General features: G+C 41.2%; 25 non-coding genes across 25 annotated transcripts; 13 read left to right on the top strand and 12 right to left on the bottom strand.

Annotated features, from left to right (window-relative positions):
* Positions 1-372: 372 nt before the first annotated feature.
* trnah-gug (transfer RNA histidin (anticodon GUG)) lies at positions 373-444 on the bottom strand. Its single transcript has one exon. It is a non-coding gene; the product is annotated as a tRNA-His (tRNA).
* A 2,662-nt stretch (positions 445-3,106) lies between these two features.
* Positions 3,107-3,178, top strand: trnae-uuc (transfer RNA glutamic acid (anticodon UUC)). Its single transcript has one exon. It is a non-coding gene; the product is annotated as a tRNA-Glu (tRNA).
* Positions 3,179-4,844: 1,666 nt separating this feature from the next.
* On the top strand, positions 4,845-4,916 carry trnae-uuc (transfer RNA glutamic acid (anticodon UUC)). Its single transcript has one exon. It is a non-coding gene; the product is annotated as a tRNA-Glu (tRNA).
* A 663-nt stretch (positions 4,917-5,579) lies between these two features.
* On the bottom strand, positions 5,580-5,651 carry trnah-gug (transfer RNA histidin (anticodon GUG)). Its single transcript has one exon. It is a non-coding gene; the product is annotated as a tRNA-His (tRNA).
* Positions 5,652-6,583: 932 nt separating this feature from the next.
* trnae-uuc (transfer RNA glutamic acid (anticodon UUC)) lies at positions 6,584-6,655 on the top strand. Its single transcript has one exon. It is a non-coding gene; the product is annotated as a tRNA-Glu (tRNA).
* A 663-nt stretch (positions 6,656-7,318) lies between these two features.
* On the bottom strand, positions 7,319-7,390 carry trnah-gug (transfer RNA histidin (anticodon GUG)). The gene has a single exon. It is a non-coding gene; the product is annotated as a tRNA-His (tRNA).
* Positions 7,391-8,322: 932 nt separating this feature from the next.
* trnae-uuc (transfer RNA glutamic acid (anticodon UUC)) lies at positions 8,323-8,394 on the top strand. Its single transcript has one exon. It is a non-coding gene; the product is annotated as a tRNA-Glu (tRNA).
* A 663-nt stretch (positions 8,395-9,057) lies between these two features.
* Positions 9,058-9,129, bottom strand: trnah-gug (transfer RNA histidin (anticodon GUG)). Its single transcript has one exon. It is a non-coding gene; the product is annotated as a tRNA-His (tRNA).
* A 932-nt stretch (positions 9,130-10,061) lies between these two features.
* trnae-uuc (transfer RNA glutamic acid (anticodon UUC)) lies at positions 10,062-10,133 on the top strand. Its single transcript has one exon. It is a non-coding gene; the product is annotated as a tRNA-Glu (tRNA).
* Positions 10,134-10,796: 663 nt separating this feature from the next.
* trnah-gug (transfer RNA histidin (anticodon GUG)) lies at positions 10,797-10,868 on the bottom strand. Its single transcript has one exon. It is a non-coding gene; the product is annotated as a tRNA-His (tRNA).
* Positions 10,869-11,800: 932 nt separating this feature from the next.
* trnae-uuc (transfer RNA glutamic acid (anticodon UUC)) lies at positions 11,801-11,872 on the top strand. Its single transcript has one exon. It is a non-coding gene; the product is annotated as a tRNA-Glu (tRNA).
* Positions 11,873-12,535: 663 nt separating this feature from the next.
* Positions 12,536-12,607, bottom strand: trnah-gug (transfer RNA histidin (anticodon GUG)). Its single transcript has one exon. It is a non-coding gene; the product is annotated as a tRNA-His (tRNA).
* A 932-nt stretch (positions 12,608-13,539) lies between these two features.
* trnae-uuc (transfer RNA glutamic acid (anticodon UUC)) lies at positions 13,540-13,611 on the top strand. Its single transcript has one exon. It is a non-coding gene; the product is annotated as a tRNA-Glu (tRNA).
* A 663-nt stretch (positions 13,612-14,274) lies between these two features.
* On the bottom strand, positions 14,275-14,346 carry trnah-gug (transfer RNA histidin (anticodon GUG)). The gene has a single exon. It is a non-coding gene; the product is annotated as a tRNA-His (tRNA).
* A 932-nt stretch (positions 14,347-15,278) lies between these two features.
* On the top strand, positions 15,279-15,350 carry trnae-uuc (transfer RNA glutamic acid (anticodon UUC)). Its single transcript has one exon. It is a non-coding gene; the product is annotated as a tRNA-Glu (tRNA).
* Positions 15,351-16,014: 664 nt separating this feature from the next.
* trnah-gug (transfer RNA histidin (anticodon GUG)) lies at positions 16,015-16,086 on the bottom strand. The gene has a single exon. It is a non-coding gene; the product is annotated as a tRNA-His (tRNA).
* Positions 16,087-17,018: 932 nt separating this feature from the next.
* Positions 17,019-17,090, top strand: trnae-uuc (transfer RNA glutamic acid (anticodon UUC)). Its single transcript has one exon. It is a non-coding gene; the product is annotated as a tRNA-Glu (tRNA).
* Positions 17,091-17,753: 663 nt separating this feature from the next.
* On the bottom strand, positions 17,754-17,825 carry trnah-gug (transfer RNA histidin (anticodon GUG)). The gene has a single exon. It is a non-coding gene; the product is annotated as a tRNA-His (tRNA).
* A 932-nt stretch (positions 17,826-18,757) lies between these two features.
* On the top strand, positions 18,758-18,829 carry trnae-uuc (transfer RNA glutamic acid (anticodon UUC)). The gene has a single exon. It is a non-coding gene; the product is annotated as a tRNA-Glu (tRNA).
* Positions 18,830-19,492: 663 nt separating this feature from the next.
* trnah-gug (transfer RNA histidin (anticodon GUG)) lies at positions 19,493-19,564 on the bottom strand. The gene has a single exon. It is a non-coding gene; the product is annotated as a tRNA-His (tRNA).
* A 932-nt stretch (positions 19,565-20,496) lies between these two features.
* On the top strand, positions 20,497-20,568 carry trnae-uuc (transfer RNA glutamic acid (anticodon UUC)). The gene has a single exon. It is a non-coding gene; the product is annotated as a tRNA-Glu (tRNA).
* A 663-nt stretch (positions 20,569-21,231) lies between these two features.
* Positions 21,232-21,303, bottom strand: trnah-gug (transfer RNA histidin (anticodon GUG)). The gene has a single exon. It is a non-coding gene; the product is annotated as a tRNA-His (tRNA).
* A 932-nt stretch (positions 21,304-22,235) lies between these two features.
* trnae-uuc (transfer RNA glutamic acid (anticodon UUC)) lies at positions 22,236-22,307 on the top strand. Its single transcript has one exon. It is a non-coding gene; the product is annotated as a tRNA-Glu (tRNA).
* Positions 22,308-22,970: 663 nt separating this feature from the next.
* Positions 22,971-23,042, bottom strand: trnah-gug (transfer RNA histidin (anticodon GUG)). Its single transcript has one exon. It is a non-coding gene; the product is annotated as a tRNA-His (tRNA).
* Positions 23,043-23,974: 932 nt separating this feature from the next.
* trnae-uuc (transfer RNA glutamic acid (anticodon UUC)) lies at positions 23,975-24,046 on the top strand. Its single transcript has one exon. It is a non-coding gene; the product is annotated as a tRNA-Glu (tRNA).
* The last annotated feature ends 603 nt before the right edge of the window (positions 24,047-24,649 follow it).

Here is a 24,649-nt window from a genome sequence, read left to right as displayed (position 1 = left end):
AAACAAGTGGGTGACCTAACAAATGCTCTTCTAGATCAATGGGCAAATCCTCACATGAACACACTCCACCATCTTTCAGAAAGCCTTCCTAGAGCAGTGGAAGCTGTTGTAGCAATTAAGGGTTGAACAACTCCATATTAAAGCCGGAATGTTTGAATGGGATGTCATTGAAGCCCTCGTCAGTGTTATGTGCAGATGTCCCAATACTTTTGTCCCTGTGGTGTATTTGGAAGTATGATAAGCTTACTGAAATGTGGGGGGAGAGGCACATTTTGTGAGGGTTAAAGTGGATTTAATTTTCAACAGTAAGTGACTGGACTGGGGGAAGTAATGCGTGTGGGTTTTCATGTGTGTGTAAAATCTCAAAAGCTCTGCCGTGACCCGGATTCGAACCGGGGTTGCTGCGGCCACAACGCAGAGTACTGACCACTATACGATCACGGCTCACCACTGAGCAGGTAGGGGAACTGGCGCTTGCTTATTAGCACTATGCTAATTCTGTCAGACGATTGGCAAGCTGTACTGACGGAAACTTCTGTTCTTAACCGATATAACAGTCCTTATATGGTGCACACTACAGTTTAGTCACACTATAGACTACTCTTTCAAACCACTCTCAATCATCTTTGATCAGTGCTCTGTATTACAGTGTCTGTGGATATCTTCACACTTTTCTGATTTGGTTAGATTTGACTGACTCAAAAGTTTATTTCAACTTTTTTTAAACCCTTCAACTCTTAGTCTTCCTTGGAATCTTGTCTTACTCCATTGGTGAAGCTCATTAAAAGTATGTACCTACGTTTCTGGATTAAAGATTGGTATGGAGAACGTCTGTTGAAGAAAAAGACGAAGAAATCAAACTGCTTTAAACTCAGATGTATTTTACACTTTTACAAAACATCATCACAAAGGACAAAGTAAGCCCCATCACCACCACACTGAACTTCTCACTCCGGATCTGACTCTGTTTATTAGTCCATGAGCAGTTAACATGCAGCTTACTTAACACAGATCATTCCTTAAGTAAATCACTCTGACTAACACTGATTTTAATAGCATTTTCCCCTTTTTCCAGCTGTCTCAAGCCACAATTCAGCTGGCATCCCTACATGAAACTCGTGAGTGCTTTGTAGGGCTTGTATATCCTAAGCAGTCATTTAGCTTAGAGCTGTCCTATTAAGTGGGACCCTTCTTTACTATAAAGAAAAGAAAATCTGTAAAACATCCACTAACACAACACATTTGATTTTCAGTAAAGTAGCGCAGCATGATGATTTACTGTTTTCAAAGAAGCACTTGAGAAAAATCCTACCATTAGGTAGTGGTCTTGAAATATCTGGAGAGAACCATGTCAATGAGCAGCTTTCTCTTGTCTGTCCCATATGGTCTAGCGGTTAGGATTCCTGGTTTTCACCCAGGCGGCTGGGGTTCGACTCCCGGTATGGGAACAGTTTATTATGCACAATATCCATTAGAAACCAGCTTACTTATTTACTGTGATTACACACACTCAGTGTCATGCTTGAGGTTTTAGTAATAAAACAAAAAACTCAACTAATGCTAGCTTATGGACCAGTCACAATTTGCCCAGTTTCAGGAGAATTTTACCTGCCTGACTGCATTGTGACCACTGTAAATTTGGTGGAGATGGGAAAATGCTATGGGGTTGTTTTCAGGAGTGGGCATAGACCCCTAAATTCAGGTCTGAATTACAACAGGAACCAAGCCCTCTGGTCTAAAACAAGTGGGTGACCTAACAAATGCTCTTCTAGATCAATGGGCAAATCCTCACATGAACACACTCCACCATCTTTCAGAAAGCCTTCCTAGAGCAGTGGAAGCGGTTGTAGCAATTAAGGGTTGAACAACTCCATATTAAAGCCGGAATGTTTGAATGGGATGTCATTGAAGCCCTCGTCAGTGTTATGTGCAGATGTCCCAATACTTTTGTCCCTGTGGTGTATTTGGAAGTATGATAAGCTTACTGAAATGTGGGGGGAGAGGCACATTTTGTGAGGGTTAAAGTGAATTTTTTATTTAACAGTAAGAGACTGGACTGGAAGTAATGCGTGTGGGTTCTTAATGTGTGTGTAAAATCTCAAAAGCTCTGCTGTGACCCGGAGTCGAACCAGGGTTGCTGCGGCCACAACGCAGAGTACTGACCACTATACGATCACGGCTCACCACTGAGCAGGTAGTGGAACTGGTGCTTGCTTATTAGCACTATGCTAATTCTGTCAGACGATTGGCAAGCTGTACTGACGGAAACTTCTGTTCTTAACCGATATAACAGTCCTTATATGGTGCACACTACAGTTTAGTCACACTATAGACTACTCTTTCAAACCACTCTCAATCATCTTGGATCAGTGCTCTGTATTACAGTGTCTGTGGATATCTTCACACTTTTCTGATTTGGTTAGATTTGACTGACTCAAAAGTTTATTTCAACTTTTTTTAAACCCTTCAACTCTTAGTCTTCCTTGGAATCTTGTCTTACTCCATTGGTGAAGCTCATTAAAAGTATGTACCTACGTTTCTGGATTAAAGATTGGTATGGAGAACGTCTGTTGAAGAAAAAGACGAAGAAATCAAACTGCTTTAAACTCAGATGTATTTTACACTTTTACAAAACATCATCACAAAGGACAAAGTAAGCCCCATCACCACCACACTGAACTTCTCACTCCGGATCTGACTCTGTTTATTACTCCATGAGCAGTTAGCATGCAGCTTACTTAACACAGATCATTCCTAAAGTAAATCACTCTGACTAACACTGATTTTAATAGCATTTTCCCCTTTTTCAAGCTGTCTCAAGCCACAATTCAGCTGGCATCCCTACATGAAACTCGTGAGTGCTTTGTAGGGCTTGTATATCCTTAGCAGTCATTTAGTTTAGAGCTGTCCTATTAAGTGGGACCCTTCTTTATTATAAAGAAAAGAAAATCTGTAAAACTAACACAACACATTTGATTTTCAGTAAAGTAGCGCAGCATGATGATTTACTGTTTTCAAAGAAGCACTTGAGAAAAATCCTACCATTAGGTAGTGGTCTTGAAATATCTGGAGAGAACCATGTCAATGAGCAGCTCTCTCTTGTCTGTCCCATATGGTCTAGCGGTTAGGATTCCTGGTTTTCACCCAGGCGGCCCGGGTTCGACTCCCGGTATGGGAACAGTTTATTATGCACAATATCCATTAGAAACCAGCTTACTTATTAACTGTGATTACACACACTCAATGTCATGCTTGAGGTTTTAGTATTAAAACAAAAAACTCAACTAATGCTAGCTTATGGACCAGTCACAATTTGCTCAGTTTCAGGAGAATTTTACCTGCCTGACTGCATTGTGACCACTGTAAATTTGGTGGAGATGGGAAAATGCTATGGGGTTGTTTTCAGGAGTGGGCATAGACCCCTAAATTCAGGTCTGAATTACAACAGGAACCAAGCCCTCTGGTCTAAAACAAGTGGGTGACCTAACAAATGCTCTTCTAGATCAATGGGCAAATCCTCACATGAACACACTCCACCATCTTTCAGAAAGCCTTCCTAGAGCAGTGGAAGCTGTTGTAGCAATTAAGGTTTGAACAACTCCATATTAAAGCCGGAATGTTTGAATGGGATGTCATTGAAGCCCTCGTCAGTGTTATGTGCAGATGTCCCAATACTTTTGTCCCTGTGGTGTATTTGGAAGTATGATAAGCTTACTGAAATGTGGGGGGAGAGGCACATTTTGTGAGGGTTAAAGTGGATTTAATTTTCAACAGTAAGAGACTGGACTGGGGGAAGTAATGCGTGTGGGTTTTCATGTGTGTGTAAAATCTCAAAAGCTCTGCCGTGACCCGGATTCGAACCGGGGTTGCTGCGGCCACAACGCAGAGTACTGAGCACTATACGATCACGGCTCACCACTGAGCAGGTAGGGGAACAGGCGCTTGCTTATTTGCACTATGCTAATTCTGTCAGACGATTGGCAAGCTGTACTGACGGAAACTTCTTTTCTTAACCGATATAACAGTCCTTATATGGTGCACACTACAGTTTAGTCACACTATAGACTACTCTTTCAAACCACTCTCAATCATCTTGGATCAGTGCTTTGTATTACAGTGTCTGTGGATATCTTCACACTTTTCTGATTTGGTTAGATTTGACTGACTCAAAAGTTTATTTCAACTTTTTTTAAACCCTTCAACTCTTAGTCTTCCTTGGAATCTTGTCTTACTCCATTGGTGAAGCTCATTAAAAGTATGTACCTACGTTTCTGGATTAAAGATTGGTATGGAGAACGTCTGTTGAAGAAAAAGACGAAGAAATCAAACTGCTTTAAACTCAGATGTATTTTACACTTTTACAAAACATCATCACAAAGGACAAAGTAAGCCCCATCACCACCACACTGAACTTCTCACTCCGGATCTGACTCTGTTTATTACTCCATGAGCAGTTAACATGCAGCTTACTTAACACAGATCATTCCTAAAGTAAATCACTCTGACTAACACTGATTTTAATAGCATTTTCCCCTTTTTCCAGCTGTCTCAAGCCACAATTCAGCTGGCATCCCTACATGAAACTCGTGAGTGCTTTGTAGGGCTTGTATATCCTAAGCAGTCATTTAGTTTAGAGCTGTCCTATTAAGTGGGACCCTTCTTTACTATAAAGAAAAGAAAATCTGTAAAACATCCACTAACACAACACATTTGATTTTCAGTAAAGTAGCGCAGCATGATGATTTACTGTTTTCAAAGAAGCACTTGAGAAAAATCCTACCATTAGGTAGTGGTCTTGAAATATCTGGAGAGAACCATGTCAATGAGCAGCTCTCGCTTGTCTGTCCCATATGGTCTAGCGGTTAGGATTCCTGGTTTTCACCCAGGCGGCCCGGGTTTGACTCCCGGTATGGGAACAGTTTATTATGCACAATATCCATTAGAAACCAGCTTACTTATTTACTGTGATTACACACACTCAATGTCATGCTTGAGGTTTTAGTATTAAAACAAAAAACTCAACTAATGCTAGCTTATGGACCAGTCACAATTTGCCCAGTTTCAGGAGAATTTTACCTGCCTGACTGCATTGTGACCACTGTAAATTTGGTGGAGATGGGAAAATGCTATGGGGTTGTTTTCAGGAGTGGGCATAGACCCCTAAATTCAGGTCTGAATTACAACAGGAACCAAGCCCTCTGGTCTAAAACAAGTGGGTGACCTAACAAATGCTCTTCTAGATCAATGGGCAAATCCTCACATGAACACACTCCACCATCTTTCAGAAAGCCTTCCTAGAGCAGTGGAAGCTGTTGTAGCAATTAAGGTTTGAACAACTCCATATTAAAGCCGGAATGTTTGAATGGGATGTCATTGAAGCCCTCGTCAGTGTTATGTGCAGATGTCCCAATACTTTTGTCCCTGTGGTGTATTTGGAAGTATGATAAGCTTACTGAAATGTGGGGGGAGAGGCACATTTTGTGAGGGTTAAAGTGGATTTAATTTTCAACAGTAAGAGACTGGACTGGGGGAAGTAATGCGTGTGGGTTTTTAATGTGTGTGTAAAATCTCAAAAGCTCTGCCGTGACCCGGATTCGAACCGGGGTTGCTGCGGCCACAACGCAGAGTACTGACCACTATACGATCACGGCTCACCACCGAGCAGGTAGGGGAACAGGCGCTTGCTTATTAGCACTATGCTAATTCTGTCAGACGATTGGCAAGCTGTACTGACGGAAACTTCTGTTCTTAACCGATATAACAGTCCTTATATGGTGCACACTACAGTTTAGTCACACTATAGACTACTCTTTCAAACCACTCTCAATCATCTTGGATCAGTGCTCTGTATTACAGTGTCTGTGGATATCTTCACACTTTTCTGATTTGGTTAGATTTGACTGACTCAAAAGTTTATTTCAACTTTTTTTAAACCCTTCAACTCTTAGTCTTCCTTGGAATCTTGTCTTACTCCATTGGTGAAGCTCATTAAAAGTATGTACCTACGTTTCTGGATTAAAGATTGGTATGGAGAACGTCTGTTGAAGAAAAAGACGAAGAAATCAAACTGCTTTAAACTCAGATGTATTTTACACTTTTACAAAACATCATCACAAAGGACAAAGTAAGCCCCATCACCACCACACTGAACTTCTCACTCCGGATCTGACTCTGTTTATTACTCCATGAGCAGTTAACATGCAGCTTACTTAACACAGATCATTCCTAAAGTAAATCACTCTGACTAACACTGATTTTAATAGCATTTTCCCCTTTTTCCAGCTGTCTCAAGCCACAATTCAGCTGGCATCCCTACATGAAACTCGTGAGTGCTTTGTAGGGCTTGTATATCCTAAGCAGTCATTTAGTTTAGAGCTGTCCTATTAAGTGGGACCCTTCTTTACTATAAAGAAAAGAAAATCTGTAAAACATCCACTAACACAACACATTTGATTTTCAGTAAAGTAGCGCAGCATGATGATTTACTGTTTTCAAAGAAGCACTTGAGAAAAATCCTACCATTAGGTAGTGGTCTTGAAATATCTGGAGAGAACCATGTCAATGAGCAGCTCTCGCTTGTCTGTCCCATATGGTCTAGCGGTTAGGATTCCTGGTTTTCACCCAGGCGGCCCGGGTTTGACTCCCGGTATGGGAACAGTTTATTATGCACAATATCCATTAGAAACCAGCTTACTTATTTACTGTGATTACACACACTCAATGTCATGCTTGAGGTTTTAGTATTAAAACAAAAAACTCAACTAATGCTAGCTTATGGACCAGTCACAATTTGCCCAGTTTCAGGAGAATTTTACCTGCCTGACTGCATTGTGACCACTGTAAATTTGGTGGAGATGGGAAAATGCTATGGGGTTGTTTTCAGGAGTGGGCATAGACCCCTAAATTCAGGTCTGAATTACAACAGGAACCAAGCCCTCTGGTCTAAAACAAGTGGGTGACCTAACAAATGCTCTTCTAGATCAATGGGCAAATCCTCACATGAACACACTCCACCATCTTTCAGAAAGCCTTCCTAGAGCAGTGGAAGCTGTTGTAGCAATTAAGGGTTGAACAACTCCATATTAAAGCCGGAATGTTTGAATGGGATGTCATTGAAGCCCTCGTCAGTGTTATGTGCAGATGTCCCAATACTTTTGTCCCTGTGGTGTATTTGGAAGTATGATAAGCTTACTGAAATGTGGGGGGAGAGGCACATTTTGTGAGGGTTAAAGTGGATTTAATTTTCAACAGTAAGAGACTGGACTGGGGGAAGTAATGCGTGTGGGTTTTTAATGTGTGTGTAAAATCTCAAAAGCTCTGCCGTGACCCGGATTCGAACCGGGGTTGCTGCGGCCACAACGCAGAGTACTGACCACTATACGATCACGGCTCACCACCGAGCAGGTAGGGGAACAGGCGCTTGCTTATTAGCACTATGCTAATTCTGTCAGACGATTGGCAAGCTGTACTGACGGAAACTTCTGTTCTTAACCGATATAACAGTCCTTATATGGTGCACACTACAGTTTAGTCACACTATAGACTACTCTTTCAAACCACTCTCAATCATCTTGGATCAGTGCTCTGTATTACAGTGTCTGTGGATATCTTCACACTTTTCTGATTTGGTTAGATTTGACTGACTCAAAAGTTTATTTCAACTTTTTTTAAACCCTTCAACTCTTAGTCTTCCTTGGAATCTTGTCTTACTCCATTGGTGAAGCTCATTAAAAGTATGTACCTACGTTTCTGGATTAAAGATTGGTATGGAGAACGTCTGTTGAAGAAAAAGACGAAGAAATCAAACTGCTTTAAACTCAGATGTATTTTACACTTTTACAAAACATCATCACAAAGGACAAAGTAAGCCCCATCACCACCACACTGAACTTCTCACTCCGGATCTGACTCTGTTTATTACTCCATGAGCAGTTAACATGCAGCTTACTTAACACAGATCATTCCTAAAGTAAATCACTCTGACTAACACTGATTTTAATAGCATTTCCCCCTTTTTCCAGCTGTCTCAAGCCACAATTCAGCTGGCATCCCTACATGAAACTCGTGAGTGCTTTGTAGGGCTTGTATATCCTAAGCAGTCATTTAGTTTAGAGCTGTCCTATTAAGTGGGACCCTTCTTTACTACAAAGAAAAGAAAATCTGTAAAACATCCACTAACACAACACATTTGATTTTCAGTAAAGTAGCGCAGCATGATGATTTACTGTTTTCAAAGAAGCACTTGAGAAAAATCCTACCATTAGGTAGTGGTCTTGAAATATCTGGAGAGAACCATGTCAATGAGCAGCTCTCTCTTGTCTGTCCCATATGGTCTAGCGGTTAGGATTCCTGGTTTTCACCCAGGCGGCCCGGGTTCGACTCCCGGTATGGGAACAGTTTATTATGCACAATATCCATTAGAAACCAGCTTACTTATTTACTGTGATTACACACACTCAATGTCATGCTTGAGGTTTTAGTATTAAAACAAAAAACTCAACTAATGCTAGCTTATGGACCAGTCACAATTTGCCCAGTTTCAGGAGAATTTTACCTGCCTGACTGCATTGTGACCACTGTAAATTTGGTGGAGATGGGAAAATGCTATGGGGTTGTTTTCAGGAGTGGGCATAGACCCCTAAATTCAGGTCTGAATTACAACAGGAACCAAGCCCTCTGGTCTAAAACAAGTGGGTGACCTAACAAATGCTCTTCTAGATCAATGGGCAAATCCTCACATGAACACACTCCACCATCTTTCAGAAAGCCTTCCTAGAGCAGTGGAAGCTGTTGTAGCAATTAAGGGTTGAACAACTCCATATTAAAGCCGGAATGTTTGAATGGGATGTCATTGAAGCCCTCGTCAGTGTTATGTGCAGATGTCCCAATACTTTTGTCCCTGTGGTGTATTTGGAAGTATGATAAGCTTACTGAAATGTGGGGGGAGAGGCACATTTTGTGAGGGTTAAAGTGGATTTAATTTTCAACAGTAAGAGACTGGACTGGGGGAAGTAATGCGTGTGGGTTTTTAATGTGTGTGTAAAATCTCAAAAGCTCTGCCGTGACCCGGATTCGAACCGGGGTTGCTGCGGCCACAACGCAGAGTACTGACCACTATACGATCACGGCTCACCACCGAGCAGGTAGGGGAACAGGCGCTTGCTTATTAGCACTATGCTAATTCTGTCAGACGATTGGCAAGCTGTACTGATGGAAACTTCTGTTCTTAACCGATATAACAGTCCTTATATGGTGCACACTACAGTTTAGTCACACTATAGACTACTCTTTCAAACCACTCTCAATCATCTTGGATCAGTGCTCTGTATTACAGTGTCTGTGGATATCTTCACACTTTTCTGATTTGGTTAGATTTGACTGACTCAAAAGTTTATTTCAACTTTTTTTAAACCCTTCAACTCTTAGTCTTCCTTGGAATCTTGTCTTACTCCATTGGTGAAGCTCATTAAAAGTATGTACCTACGTTTCTGGATTAAAGATTGGTATGGAGAACGTCTGTTGAAGAAAAAGACGAAGAAATCAAACTGCTTTAAACTCAGATGTATTTTACACTTTTACAAAACATCATCACAAAGGACAAAGTAAGCCCCATCACCACCACACTGAACTTCTCACTCCGGATCTGACTCTGTTTATTACTCCATGAGCAGTTAACATGCAGCTTACTTAACACAGATCATTCCTAAAGTAAATCACTCTGACTAACACTGATTTTAATAGCATTTTCCCCTTTTTCCAGCTGTCTCAAGCCACAATTCAGCTGGCATCCCTACATGAAACTCGTGAGTGCTTTGTAGGGCTTGTATATCCTAAGCAGTCATTTAGTTTAGAGCTGTCCTATTAAGTGGGACCCTTCTTTACTATAAAGAAAAGAAAATCTGTAAAACATCCACTAACACAACACATTTGATTTTCAGTAAAGTAGCGCAGCATGATGATTTACTGTTTTCAAAGAAGCACTAGAGAAAAATCCTACCATTAGGTAGTGGTCTTGAAATATCTGGAGAGAACCATGTCAATGAGCAGCTCTCTCTTGTCTGTCCCATATGGTCTAGCGGTTAGGATTCCTGGTTTTCACCCAGGCGGCCCGGGTTCGACTCCCGGTATGGGAACAGTTTATTATGCACAATATCCATTAGAAACCAGCTTACTTATTTACTGTGATTACACACACTCAATGTCATGCTTGAGGTTTTAGTATTAAAACAAAAAACTCAACTAATGCTAGCTTATGGACCAGTCACAATTTGCCCAGTTTCAGGAGAATTTTACCTGCCTGACTGCATTGTGACCACTGTAAATTTGGTGGAGATGGGAAAATGCTATGGGGTTGTTTTCAGGAGTGGGCATAGACCCCTAAATTCAGGTCTGAATTACAACAGGAACCAAGCCCTCTGGTCTAAAACAAGTGGGTGACCTAACAAATGCTCTTCTAGATCAATGGGCAAATCCTCACATGAACACACTCCACCATCTTTCAGAAAGCCTTCCTAGAGCAGTGGAAGCTGTTGTAGCAATTAAGGGTTGAACAACTCCATATTAAAGCCGGAATGTTTGAATGGGATGTCATTGAAGCCCTCGTCAGTGTTATGTGCAGATGTCCCAATACTTTTGTCCCTGTGGTGTATTTGGAAGTATGATAAGCTTACTGAAATGTGGGGGGAGAGGCACATTTTGTGAGGGTTAAAGTGGATTTAATTTTCAACAGTAAGAGACTGGACTGGGGGAAGTAATGCGTGTGGGTTTTTAATGTGTGTGTAAAATCTCAAAAGCTCTGCCGTGACCCGGATTCGAACCGGGGTTGCTGCGGCCACAACGCAGAGTACTGACCACTATACGATCACGGCTCACCACCGAGCAGGTAGGGGAACAGGCGCTTGCTTATTAGCACTATGCTAATTCTGTCAGACGATTGGCAAGCTGTACTGATGGAAACTTCTGTTCTTAACCGATATAACAGTCCTTATATGGTGCACACTACAGTTTAGTCACACTATAGACTACTCTTTCAAACCACTCTCAATCATCTTGGATCAGTGCTCTGTATTACAGTGTCTGTGGATATCTTCACACTTTTCTGATTTGGTTAGATTTGACTGACTCAAAAGTTTATTTCAACTTTTTTTAAACCCTTCAACTCTTAGTCTTCCTTGGAATCTTGTCTTACTCCATTGGTGAAGCTCATTAAAAGTATGTACCTACGTTTCTGGATTAAAGATTGGTATGGAGAACGTCTGTTGAAGAAAAAGACGAAGAAATCAAACTGCTTTAAACTCAGATGTATTTTACACTTTTACAAAACATCATCACAAAGGACAAAGTAAGCCCCATCACCACCACACTGAACTTCTCACTCCGGATCTGACTCTGTTTATTACTCCATGAGCAGTTAACATGCAGCTTAATTAACACAGATCATTCCTAAAGTAAATCACTCTGACTAACACTGATTTTAATAGCATTTCCCCCTTTTTCCAGCTGTCTCAAGCCACAATTCAGCTTTCATCCCTACATGAAACTCGTGAGTGCTTTGTAGGGCTTGTATATCCTAAGCAGTCATTTAGTTTAGAGCTGTCCTATTAAGTGGGACCCTTCTTTACTATAAAGAAAAGAAAATCTGTAAAACATCCACTAACACAACACATTTGATTTTCAGTAAAGTAGCGCAGCATGATGATTTACTGTTTTCAAAGAAGCACTAGAGAAAAATCCTACCATTAGGTAGTGGTCTTGAAATATCTGGAGAGAACCATGTCCATGAGCAGCTCTCTCTTGTCTGTCCCATATGGTCTAGCGGTTAGGATTCCTGGTTTTCACCCAGGCGGCCCGGGTTCGACTCCAGGTATGGGAACAGTTTATTATGCACAATATCCATTAGAAACCAGCTTACTTATTTACTGTGACTACACACACTCAATGTCATGCTTGAGGTTTTAGTATTAAAACAAAAAACTCAACTAATGCTAGCTTATGGACCAGTCACAATTTGCCCAGTTTCAGGAGAATTTTACCTGCCTGACTGCATTGTGACCACTGTAAATTTGGTGGAGATGGGAAAATGCTATGGGGTTGTTTTCAGGAGTGGGCATAGACCCCTAAATTCAGGTCTGAATTACAACAGGAACCAAGCCCTCTGGTCTAAAACAAGTGGGTGACCTAACAAATGCTCTTCTAGATCAATGGGCAAATCCTCACATGAACACACTCCACCATCTTTCAGAAAGCCTTCCTAGAGCAGTGGAAGCTGTTGTAGCAATTAAGGGTTGAACAACTCCATATTAAAGCCGGAATGTTTGAATGGGATGTCATTGAAGCCCTCGTCAGTGTTATGTGCAGATGTCCCAATACTTTTGTCCCTGTGGTGTATTTGGAAGTATGATAAGCTTACTGAAATGTGGGGGGAGAGGCACATTTTGTGAGGGTTAAAGTGGATTTAATTTTCAACAGTAAGAGACTGGACTGGGGGAAGTAATGCGTGTGGGTTTTTAATGTGTGTGTAAAATCTCAAAAGCTCTGCCGTGACCCGGATTCGAACCGGGGTTGCTGCGGCCACAACGCAGAGTACTGACCACTATACGATCACGGCTCACCACCGAGCAGGTAGGGGAACAGGTTCTTGCTTATTAGCACTATGCTAATTCTGTCAGACGATTGGCAAGCTGTACTGACGGAAACTTCTGTTCTTAACCGATATAACAGTCCTTATATGGTGCACACTACAGTTTAGTCACACTATAGACTACTCTTTCAAACCACTCTCAATCATCTTGGATCAGTGCTCTGTATTACAGTGTCTGTGGATATCTTCACACTTTTCTGATTTGGTTAGATTTGACTGACTCAAAAGTTTATTTCAACTTTTTTTAAACCCTTCAACTCTTAGTCTTCCTTGGAATCTTGTCTTACTCCATTGGTGAAGCTCATTAAAAGTATGTACCTACGTTTCTGGATTAAAGATTGGTATGGAGAACGTCTGTTGAAGAAAAAGACGAAGAAATCAAACTGCTTTAAACTCAGATGTATTTTACACTTTTACAAAACATCATCACAAAGGACAAAGTAAGCCCCATCACCACCACACTGAACTTCTCACTCCGGATCTGACTCTGTTTATTACTCCATGAGCAGTTAACATGCAGCTTACTTAACACAGATCATTCCTAAAGTAAATCACTCTGACTAACACTGATTTTAATAGCATTTTCCCCTTTTTCCAGCTGTCTCAAGCCACAATTCAGCTGGCATCCCTACATGAAACTCGTGAGTGCTTTGTAGGGCTTGTATATCCTAAGCAGTCATTTAGTTTAGAGCTGTCCTATTAAGTGGGACCCTTCTTTACTATAAAGAAAAGAAAATCTGTAAAACATCCACTAACACAACACATTTGATTTTCAGTAAAGTAGCGCAGCATGATGATTTACTGTTTTCAAAGAAGCACTAGAGAAAAATCCTACCATTAGGTAGTGGTCTTGAAATATCTGGAGAGAACCATGTCAATGAGCAGCTCTCTCTTGTCTGTCCCATATGGTCTAGCGGTTAGGATTCCTGGTTTTCACCCAGGCGGCCCGGGTTTGACTCCCGGTATGGGAACAGTTTATTATGCACAATATCCATTAGAAACCAGCTTACTTATTTACTGTGATTACACACACTCAATGTCATGCTTGAGGTTTTAGTATTAAAACAAAAAACTCAACTAATGCTAGCTTATGGACCAGTCACAATTTGCCCAGTTTCAGGAGAATTTTACCTGCCTGACTGCATTGTGACCACTGTAAATTTGGTGGAGATGGGAAAATGCTATGGGGTTGTTTTCAGGAGTGGGCATAGACCCCTAAATTCAGGTCTGAATTACAACAGGAACCAAGCCCTCTGGTCTAAAACAAGTGGGTGACCTAACAAATGCTCTTCTAGATCAATGGGCAAATCCTCACATGAACACACTCCACCATCTTTCAGAAAGCCTTCCTAGAGCAGTGGAAGCTGTTGTAGCAATTAAGGGTTGAACAACTCCATATTAAAGCCGGAATGTTTGAATGGGATGTCATTGAAGCCCTCGTCAGTGTTATGTGCAGATGTCCCAATACTTTTGTCCCTGTGGTGTATTTGGAAGTATGATAAGCTTACTGAAATGTGGGGGGAGAGGCACATTTTGTGAGGGTTAAAGTGGATTTAATTTTCAACAGTAAGAGACTGGACTGGGGGAAGTAATGCGTGTGGGTTTTTAATGTGTGTGTAAAATCTCAAAAGCTCTGCCGTGACCCGGATTCGAACCGGGGTTGCTGCGGCCACAACGCAGAGTACTGACCACTATACGATCACGGCTCACCACCGAGCAGGTAGGGGAACAGGTTCTTGCTTATTAGCACTATGCTAATTCTGTCAGACGATTGGCAAGCTGTACTGACGGAAACTTCTGTTCTTAACCGATATAACAGTCCTTATATGGTGCACACTACAGTTTAGTCACACTATAGACTACTCTTTCAAACCACTCTCAATCATCTTGGATCAGTGCTCTGTATTACAGTGTCTGTGGATATCTTCACACTTTTCTGATTTGGTTAGATTTGACTGACTCAAAAGTTTATTTCAACTTTTTTTAAACCCTTCAACTCTTAGTCTTCCTTGGAATCTTGTCTTACTCCATTGGTGAAGCTCATTAAAAGTATGTACCTACGTTTCTGGATTAAAGATTGGTATGGAGAACGTCTGTTGAAGAAAAAGACGAAGAAATCAAACTGCTTTAAACTCAGATGTATTTTACACTTTTACAAAACATCATCACAAAGGACAAAGTAAGCCCCATCACCACCACACTGAACTTCTCACTCCGGATCTGACTCTGTTTATTACTCCATGAGCAGTTAACATGCAGCTTACTTAACACAGATCATTCCTAAAGTAAATCACTCTGACTAACACTGATTTTAATAGCATTTTCCCCTTTTTCCAGCTGTCTCAAGCCACAATTCAGCTGGCATCCCTACATGAAACTCGTGAGTGCTTTGTAGGGCTTGTATATCCTAAGCAGTCATTTAGTTTAGAGCTGTCCTATTAAGTGGGACCCTTCTTTACTATAAAGAAAAGAAAATCTGTAAAACATCCACTAACACAACACATTTGATTTTCAGTAAAGTAGCGCAGCATGATGATTTACTGTTTTCAAAGAAGCACTAGAGAAAAATCCTACCATTAGGTAGTGGTCTTGAAATATCTGGAGAGAACCATGTCAATGAGCAGCTCTCTCTTGTCTGTCCCATATGGTCTAGCGGTTAGGATTCCTGGTTTTCACCCAGGCGGCCCGGGTTCGACTCCCGGTATGGGAACAGTTTATTATGCACAATATCCATTAGAAACCAGCTTACTTATTTACTGTGATTACACACACTCAATGTCATGCTTGAGGTTTTAGTATTAAAACAAAAAACTCAACTAATGCTAGCTTATGGACCAGTCACAATTTGCCCAGTTTCAGAAGAAATTTTACCTGCCTGACTGCATTGTGACCACTGTAAATTTGGTGGAGATGGGAAAATGCTATGGGGTTGTTTTCAGGAGTGGGCATAGACCCCTAAATTCAGGTCTGAATTACAACAGGAACCAAGCCCTCTGGTCTAAAACAAGTGGGTGACCTAACAAATGCTCTTCTAGATCAATGGGCAAATCCTCACATGAACACACTCCACCATCTTTCAGAAAGCCTTCCTAGAGCAGTGGAAGCTGTTGTAGCAATTAAGGGTTGAACAACTCCATATTAAAGCCGGAATGTTTGAATGGGATGTCATTGAAGCCCTAGTCAGTGTTATGTGCAGATGTCCCAATACTTTTGTCCCTGTGGTGTATTTGGAAGTATGATAAGCTTACTGAAATGTGGGGGGAGAGGCACATTTTGTGAGGGTTAAAGTGGATTTAATTTTCAACAGTAAGAGACTGGACTGGGGGAAGTAATGCGTGTGGGTTTTTAATGTGTGTGTAAAATCTCAAAAGCTCTGCCGTGACCCGGATTCGAACCGGGGTTGCTGCGGCCACAACGCAGAGTACTGACCACTATACGATCACGGCTCACCACCGAGCAGGTAGGGGAACAGGCGCTTGCTTATTAGCACTATGCTAATTCTGTCAGACGATTGGCAAGCTGTACTGAAGGAAACTTCTGTTCTTAACCGATATAACAGTCCTTATATGGTGCACACTACAGTTTAGTCACACTATAGACTACTCTTTCAAACCACTCTCAATCATCTTGGATCAGTGCTCTGTATTACAGTGTCTGTGGATATCTTCACACTTTTCTGATTTGGTTAGATTTGACTGACTCAAAAGTTTATTTCAACTTTTTTTAAACCCTTCAACTCTTAGTCTTCCTTGGAATCTTGTCTTACTCCATTGGTGAAGCTCATTAAAAGTATGTACCTACGTTTCTGGATTAAAGATTGGTATGGAGAACGTCTGTTGAAGAAAAAGACGAAGAAATCAAACTGCTTTAAACTCAGATGTATTTTACACTTTTACAAAACATCATCACAAAGGACAAAGTAAGCCCCATCACCACCACACTGAACTTCTCACTCCGGATCTGACTCTGTTTATTACTCCATGAGCAGTTAACATGCAGCTTACTTAACACAGATCATTCCTAAAGTAAATCACTCTGACTAACACTGATTTTAATAGCATTTTCCCCTTTTTCCAGCTGTCTCAAGCCACAATTCAGCTGGCATCCCTACATGAAACTCGTGAGTGCTTTGTAGGGCTTGTATATCCTAAGCAGTCATTTAGTTTAGAGCTGTCCTATTAAGTGGGACCCTTCTTTACTATAAAGAAAAGAAAATCTGTAAAACATCCACTAACACAACACATTTGATTTTCAGTAAAGTAGCGCAGCATGATGATTTACTGTTTTCAAAGAAGCACTAGAGAAAAATCCTACCATTAGGTAGTGGTCTTGAAATATCTGGAGAGAACCATGTCAATGAGCAGCTCTCTCTTGTCTGTCCCATATGGTCTAGCGGTTAGGATTCCTGGTTTTCACCCAGGCGGCCCGGGTTTGACTCCCGGTATGGGAACAGTTTATTATGCACAATATCCATTAGAAACCAGCTTACTTATTTACTGTGATTACACACACTCAATGTCATGCTTGAGGTTTTAGTATTAAAACAAAAAACTCAACTAATGCTAGCTTATGGACCAGTCACAATTTGCCCAGTTTCAGGAGAATTTTACCTGCCTGACTGCATTGTGACCACTGTAAATTTGGTGGAGATGGGAAAATGCTATGGGGTTGTTTTCAGGAGTGGGCATAGACCCCTAAATTCAGGTCTGAATTACAACAGGAACCAAGCCCTCTGGTCTAAAACAAGTGGGTGACCTAACAAATGCTCTTCTAGATCAATGGGCAAATCCTCACATGAACACACTCCACCATCTTTCAGAAAGCCTTCCTAGAGCAGTGGAAGCTGTTGTAGCAATTAAGGGTTGAACAACTCCATATTAAAGCCGGAATGTTTGAATGGGATGTCATTGAAGCCCTCGTCAGTGTTATGTGCAGATGTCCCAATACTTTTGTCCCTGTGGTGTATTTGGAAGTATGATAAGCTTACTGAAATGTGGGGGGAGAGGCACATTTTGTGAGGGTTAAAGTGGATTTAATTTTCAACAGTAAGAGACTGGACTGGGGGAAGTAATGCGTGTGGGTTTTTAATGTGTGTGTAAAATCTCAAAAGCTCTGCCGTGACCCGGATTCGAACCGGGGTTGCTGCGGCCACAACGCAGAGTACTGACCACTATACGATCACGGCTCACCACCGAGCAGGTAGGGGAACAGGCTCTTGCTTATTAGCACTATGCTAATTCTGTCAGACGATTGGCAAGCTGTACTGACGGAAACTTCTGTTCTTAACCGATATAACAGTCCTTATATGGTGCACACTACAGTTTAGTCACACTATAGACTACTCTTTCAAACCACTCTCAATCATCTTGGATCAGTGCTCTGTATTACAGTGTCTGTGGATATCTTCACACTTTTCTGATTTGGTTAGATTTGACTGACTCAAAAGTTTATTTCAACTTTTTTTAAACCCTTCAACTCTTAGTCTTCCTTGGAATCTTGTCTTACTCCATTGGTGAAGCTCATTAAAAGTATGTACCTACGTTTCTGGATTAAAGATTGGTATGGAGAACGTCTGTTGAAGAAAAAGACGAAGAAATCAAACTGCTTTAAACTCAGATGTATTTTACACTTTTACAAAACATCATCACAAAGGACAAAGTAAGCCCCATCACCACCACACTGAACTTCTCACTCCGGATCTGACTCTGTTTATTACTCCATGAGCAGTTAACATGCAGCTTACTTAACACAGATCATTCCTAAAGTAAATCACTCTGACTAACACTGATTTTAATAGCATTTTCCCCTTTTTCCAGCTGTCTCAAGCCACAATTCAGCTGGCATCCCTACATGAAACTCGTGAGTGCTTTGTAGGGCTTGTATATCCTAAGCAGTCATTTAGTTTAGAGCTGTCCTATTAAGTGGGACCCTTCTTTACTATAAAGAAAAGAAAATCTGTAAAACATCCACTAACACAACACATTTGATTTTCAGTAAAGTAGCGCAGCATGATGATTTACTGTTTTCAAAGAAGCACTAGAGAAAAATCCTACCATTAGGTAGTGGTCTTGAAATATCTGGAGAGAACCATGTCAATGAGCAGCTCTCTCTTGTCTGTCCCATATGGTCTAGCGGTTAGGATTCCTGGTTTTCACCCAGGCGGCCCGGGTTTGACTCCCGGTATGGGAACAGTTTATTATGCACAATATCCATTAGAAACCAGCTTACTTATTTACTGTGATTACACACACTCAATGTCATGCTTGAGGTTTTAGTATTAAAACAAAAAACTCAACTAATGCTAGCTTATGGACCAGTCACAATTTGCCCAGTTTCAGGAGAATTTTACCTGCCTGACTGCATTGTGACCACTGTAAATTTGGTGGAGATGGGAAAATGCTATGGGGTTGTTTTCAGGAGTGGGCATAGACCCCTAAATTCAGGTCTGAATTACAACAGGAACCAAGCCCTCTGGTCTAAAACAAGTGGGTGACCTAACAAATGCTCTTCTAGATCAATGGGCAAATCCTCACATGAACACACTCCACCATCTTTCAGAAAGCCTTCCTAGAGCAGTGGAAGCTGTTGTAGCAATTAAGGGTTGAACAACTCCATATTAAAGCCGGAATGTTTGAATGGGATGTCATTGAAGCCCTCGTCAGTGTTATGTGCAGATGTCCCAATACTTTTGTCCCTGTGGTGTATTTGGAAGTATGATAAGCTTACTGAAATGTGGGGGGAGAGGCACATTTTGTGAGGGTTAAAGTGGATTTAATTTTCAACAGTAAGAGACTGGACTGGGGGAAGTAATGCGTGTGGGTTTTTAATGTGTGTGTAAAATCTCAAAAGCTCTGCCGTGACCCGGATTCGAACCGGGGTTGCTGCGGCCACAACGCAGAGTACTGACCACTATACGATCACGGCTCACCACCGAGCAGGTAGGGGAACAGGCTCTTGCTTATTAGCACTATGCTAATTCTGTCAGACGATTGGCAAGCTGTACTGATGGAAACTTCTGTTCTTAACCGATATAACAGTCCTTATATGGTGCACACTACAGTTTAGTCACACTATAGACTACTCTTTCAAACCACTCTCAATCATCTTGGATCAGTGCTCTGTATTACAGTGTCTGTGGATATCTTCACACTTTTCTGATTTGGTTAGATTTGACTGACTCAAAAGTTTATTTCAACTTTTTTTAAACCCTTCAACTCTTAGTCTTCCTTGGAATCTTGTCTTACTCCATTGGTGAAGCTCATTAAAAGTATGTACCTACGTTTCTGGATTAAAGATTGGTATGGAGAACGTCTGTTGAAGAAAAAGACGAAGAAATCAAACTGCTTTAAACTCAGATGTATTTTACACTTTTACAAAACATCATCACAAAGGACAAAGTAAGCCCCATCACCACCACACTGAACTTCTCACTCCGGATCTGACTCTGTTTATTACTCCATGAGCAGTTAACATGCAGCTTACTTAACACAGATCATTCCTAAAGTAAATCACTCTGACTAACACTGATTTTAATAGCATTTTCCCCTTTTTCCAGCTGTCTCAAGCCACAATTCAGCTGGCATCCCTACATGAAACTCGTGAGTGCTTTGTAGGGCTTGTATATCCTAAGCAGTCATTTAGTTTAGAGCTGTCCTATTAAGTGGGACCCTTCTTTACTATAAAGAAAAGAAAATCTGTAAAACATCCACTAACACAACACATTTGATTTTCAGTAAAGTAGCGCAGCATGATGATTTACTGTTTTCAAAGAAGCACTAGAGAAAAATCCTACCATTAGGTAGTGGTCTTGAAATATCTGGAGAGAACCATGTCCATGAGCAGCTCTCTCTTGTCTGTCCCATATGGTCTAGCGGTTAGGATTCCTGGTTTTCACCCAGGCGGCCCGGGTTCGACTCCCGGTATGGGAACAGTTTATTATGCACAATATCCATTAGAAACCAGCTTACTTATTTACTGTGATTACACACACTCAATGTCATGCTTGAGGTTTTAGTATTAAAACAAAAAACTCAACTAATGCTAGCTTATGGACCAGTCACAATTTGCCCAGTTTCAGGAGAATTTTACCTGCCTGACTGCATTGTGACCACTGTAAATTTGGTGGAGATGGGAAAATGCTATGGGGTTGTTTTCAGGAGTGGGCATAGACCCCTAAATTCAGGTCTGAATTACAACAGGAACCAAGCCCTCTGGTCTAAAACAAGTGGGTGACCTAACAAATGCTCTTCTAGATCAATGGGCAAATCCTCACATGAACACACTCCACCATCTTTCAGAAAGCCTTCCTAGAGCAGTGGAAGCTGTTGTAGCAATTAAGGGTTGAACAACTCCATATTAAAGCCGGAATGTTTGAATGGGATGTCATTGAAGCCCTCGTCAGTGTTATGTGCAGATGTCCCAATACTTTTGTCCCTGTGGTGTATTTGGAAGTATGATAAGCTTACTGAAATGTGGGGGGAGAGGCACATTTTGTGAGGGTTAAAGTGGATTTAATTTTCAACAGTAAGAGACTGGACTGGGGGAAGTAATGCGTGTGGGTTTTTAATGTGTGTGTAAAATCTCAAAAGCTCTGCCGTGACCCGGATTCGAACCGGGGTTGCTGCGGCCACAACGCAGAGTACTGACCACTATACGATCACGGCTCACCACCGAGCAGGTAGGGGAACAGGCTCTTGCTTATTAGCACTATGCTAATTCTGTCAGACGATTGGCAAGCTGTACTGACGGAAACTTCTGTTCTTAACCGATATAACAGTCCTTATATGGTGCACACTACAGTTTAGTCACACTATAGACTACTCTTTCAAACCACTCTCAATCATCTTGGATCAGTGCTCTGTATTACAGTGTCTGTGGATATCTTCACACTTTTCTGATTTGGTTAGATTTGACTGACTCAAAAGTTTATTTCAACTTTTTTTAAACCCTTCAACTCTTAGTCTTCCTTGGAATCTTGTCTTACTCCATTGGTGAAGCTCATTAAAAGTATGTACCTACGTTTCTGGATTAAAGATTGGTATGGAGAACGTCTGTTGAAGAAAAAGACGAAGAAATCAAACTGCTTTAAACTCAGATGTATTTTACACTTTTACAAAACATCATCACAAAGGACAAAGTAAGCCCCATCACCACCACACTGAACTTCTCACTCCGGATCTGACTCTGTTTATTACTCCATGAGCAGTTAACATGCAGCTTACTTAACACAGATCATTCCTAAAGTAAATCACTCTGACTAACACTGATTTTAATAGCATTTTCCCCTTTTTCCAGCTGTCTCAAGCCACAATTCAGCTGGCATCCCTACATGAAACTCGTGAGTGCTTTGTAGGGCTTGTATATCCTAAGCAGTCATTTAGTTTAGAGCTGTCCTATTAAGTGGGACCCTTCTTTACTATAAAGAAAAGAAAATCTGTAAAACATCCACTAACACAACACATTTGATTTTCAGTAAAGTAGCGCAGCATGATGATTTACTGTTTTCAAAGAAGCACTAGAGAAAAATCCTACCATTAGGTAGTGGTCTTGAAATATCTGGAGAGAACCATGTCAATGAGCAGCTCTCTCTTGTCTGTCCCATATGGTCTAGCGGTTAGGATTCCTGGTTTTCACCCAGGCGGCCCGGGTTTGACTCCCGGTATGGGAACAGTTTATTATGCACAATATCCATTAGAAACCAGCTTACTTATTTACTGTGATTACACACACTCAATGTCATGCTTGAGGTTTTAGTATTAAAACAAAAAACTCAACTAATGCTAGCTTATGGACCAGTCACAATTTGCCCAGTTTCAGGAGAATTTTACCTGCCTGACTGCATTGTGACCACTGTAAATTTGGTGGAGATGGGAAAATGCTATGGGGTTGTTTTCAGGAGTGGGCATAGACCCCTAAATTCAGGTCTGAATTACAACAGGAACCAAGCCCTCTGGTCTAAAACAAGTGGGTGACCTAACAAATGCTCTTCTAGATCAATGGGCAAATCCTCACATGAACACACTCCACCATCTTTCAGAAAGCCTTCCTAGAGCAGTGGAAGCTGTTGTAGCAATTAAGGTTTGAACAACTCCATATTAAAGCCGGAATGTTTGAATGGGATGTCATTGAAGCCCTCGTCAGTGTTATGTGCAGATGTCCCAATACTTTTGTCCCTGTGGTGTATTTGGAAGTATGATAAGCTTACTGAAATGTGGGGGGAGAGGCACATTTTGTGAGGGTTAAAGTGGATTTAATTTTCAACAGTAAGAGACTGGACTGGGGGAAGTAATGCGTGTGGGTTTTTAATGTGTGTGTAAAATCTCAAAAGCTCTGCCGTGACCCGGATTCGAACCGGGGTTGCTGCGGCCACAACGCAGAGTACTGACCACTATACGATCACGGCTCACCACCGAGCAGGTAGGGGAACAGGCTCTTGCTTATTAGCACTATGCTAATTCTGTCAGAGGATTGGCAAGCTGTACTGACGGAAACTTCTGTTCTTAACCGATATAACAGTCCTTATATGGTGCACACTACAGTTTAATCACACTATAGACTACTCTTTCAAACCACTCTCAATCATCTTGGATCAGTGCTCTGTATTACAGTGTCTGTGGATATCTTCACACTTTTCTGATTTGGTTAGATTTGACTGACTCAAAAGTTTATTTCAACTTTTTTTAAACCCTTCAACTCTTAGTCTTCCTTGGAATCTTGTCTTACTCCATTGGTGAAGCTCATTAAAAGTATGTACCTACGTTTCTGGATTAAAGATTGGTATGGAGAACGTCTGTTGAAGAAAAAGACGAAGAAATCAAACTGCTTTAAACTCAGATGTATTTTACACTTTTACAAAACATCATCACAAAGGACAAAGTAAGCCCCATCACCACCACACTGAACTTCTCACTCCGGATCTGACTCTGTTTATTACTCCATGAGCAGTTAACATGCAGCTTACTTAACACAGATCATTCCTAAAGTAAATCACTCTGACTAACACTGATTTTAATAGCATTTCCCCCTTTTTCCAGCTGTCTCAAGCCACAATTCAGCTGGCATCCCTACATGAAACTCGTGAGTGCTTTGTAGGGCTTGTATATCCTAAGCAGTCATTTAGTTTAGAGCTGTCCTATTAAGTGGGACCCTTCTTTACTATAAAGAAAAGAAAATCTGTAAAACATCCACTAACACAACACATTTGATTTTCAGTAAAGTAGCGCAGCATGATGATTTACTGTTTTCAAAGAAGTACTAGAGAAAAATCCTACCATTAGGTAGTGGTCTTGAAATATCTGGAGAGAACCATGTCAATGAGCAGCTCTCTCTTGTCTGTCCCATATGGTCTAGCGGTTAGGATTCCTGGTTTTCACCCAGGCGGCCCGGGTTCGACTCCCGGTATGGGAACAGTTTATTATGCACAATATCCATTAGAAACCAGCTTACTTATTTACTGTGATTACACACACTCAATGTCATGCTTGAGGTTTTAGTATTAAAACAAAAAACTCAACTAATGCTAGCTTATGGACCAGTCACAATTTGCCCAGTTTCAGGAGAATTTTACCTGCCTGACTGCATTGTGACCACTGTAAATTTGGTGGAGATGGGAAAATGCTATGGGGTTGTTTTCAGGAGTGGGCATAGACCCCTAAATTCAGGTCTGAATTACAACAGGAACTAAGCCCTCTGGTCTAAAACAAGTGGGTGACCTAACAAATGCTCTTCTAGATCAATGGGCAAATCCTCACATGAACACACTCCACCATCTTTCAGAAAGCCTTCCTAGAGCAGTGGAAGCTGTTGTAGCAATTAAGGGTTGAACAACTCCATATTAAAGCCGGAATGTTTGAATGGGATGTCATTGAAGCCCTCGTCAGTGTTATGTGCAGATGTCCCAATACTTTTGTCCCTGTGGTGTATTTGGAAGTATGATAAGCTTACTGAAATGTGGGGGGAGAGGCACATTTTGTGAGGGTTAAAGTGGATTTAATTTTCAACAGTAAGAGA

Source organism: Salminus brasiliensis, chromosome 1 (assembly GCF_030463535.1).
Source record: "Salminus brasiliensis chromosome 1, fSalBra1.hap2, whole genome shotgun sequence".
Lineage (NCBI taxonomy): Eukaryota > Metazoa > Chordata > Actinopteri > Characiformes > Bryconidae > Salminus > Salminus brasiliensis.
The sequence above is the reverse complement of the archived record's forward strand: the minus strand, read 5'-3'. Positions and strand labels throughout refer to the sequence as shown.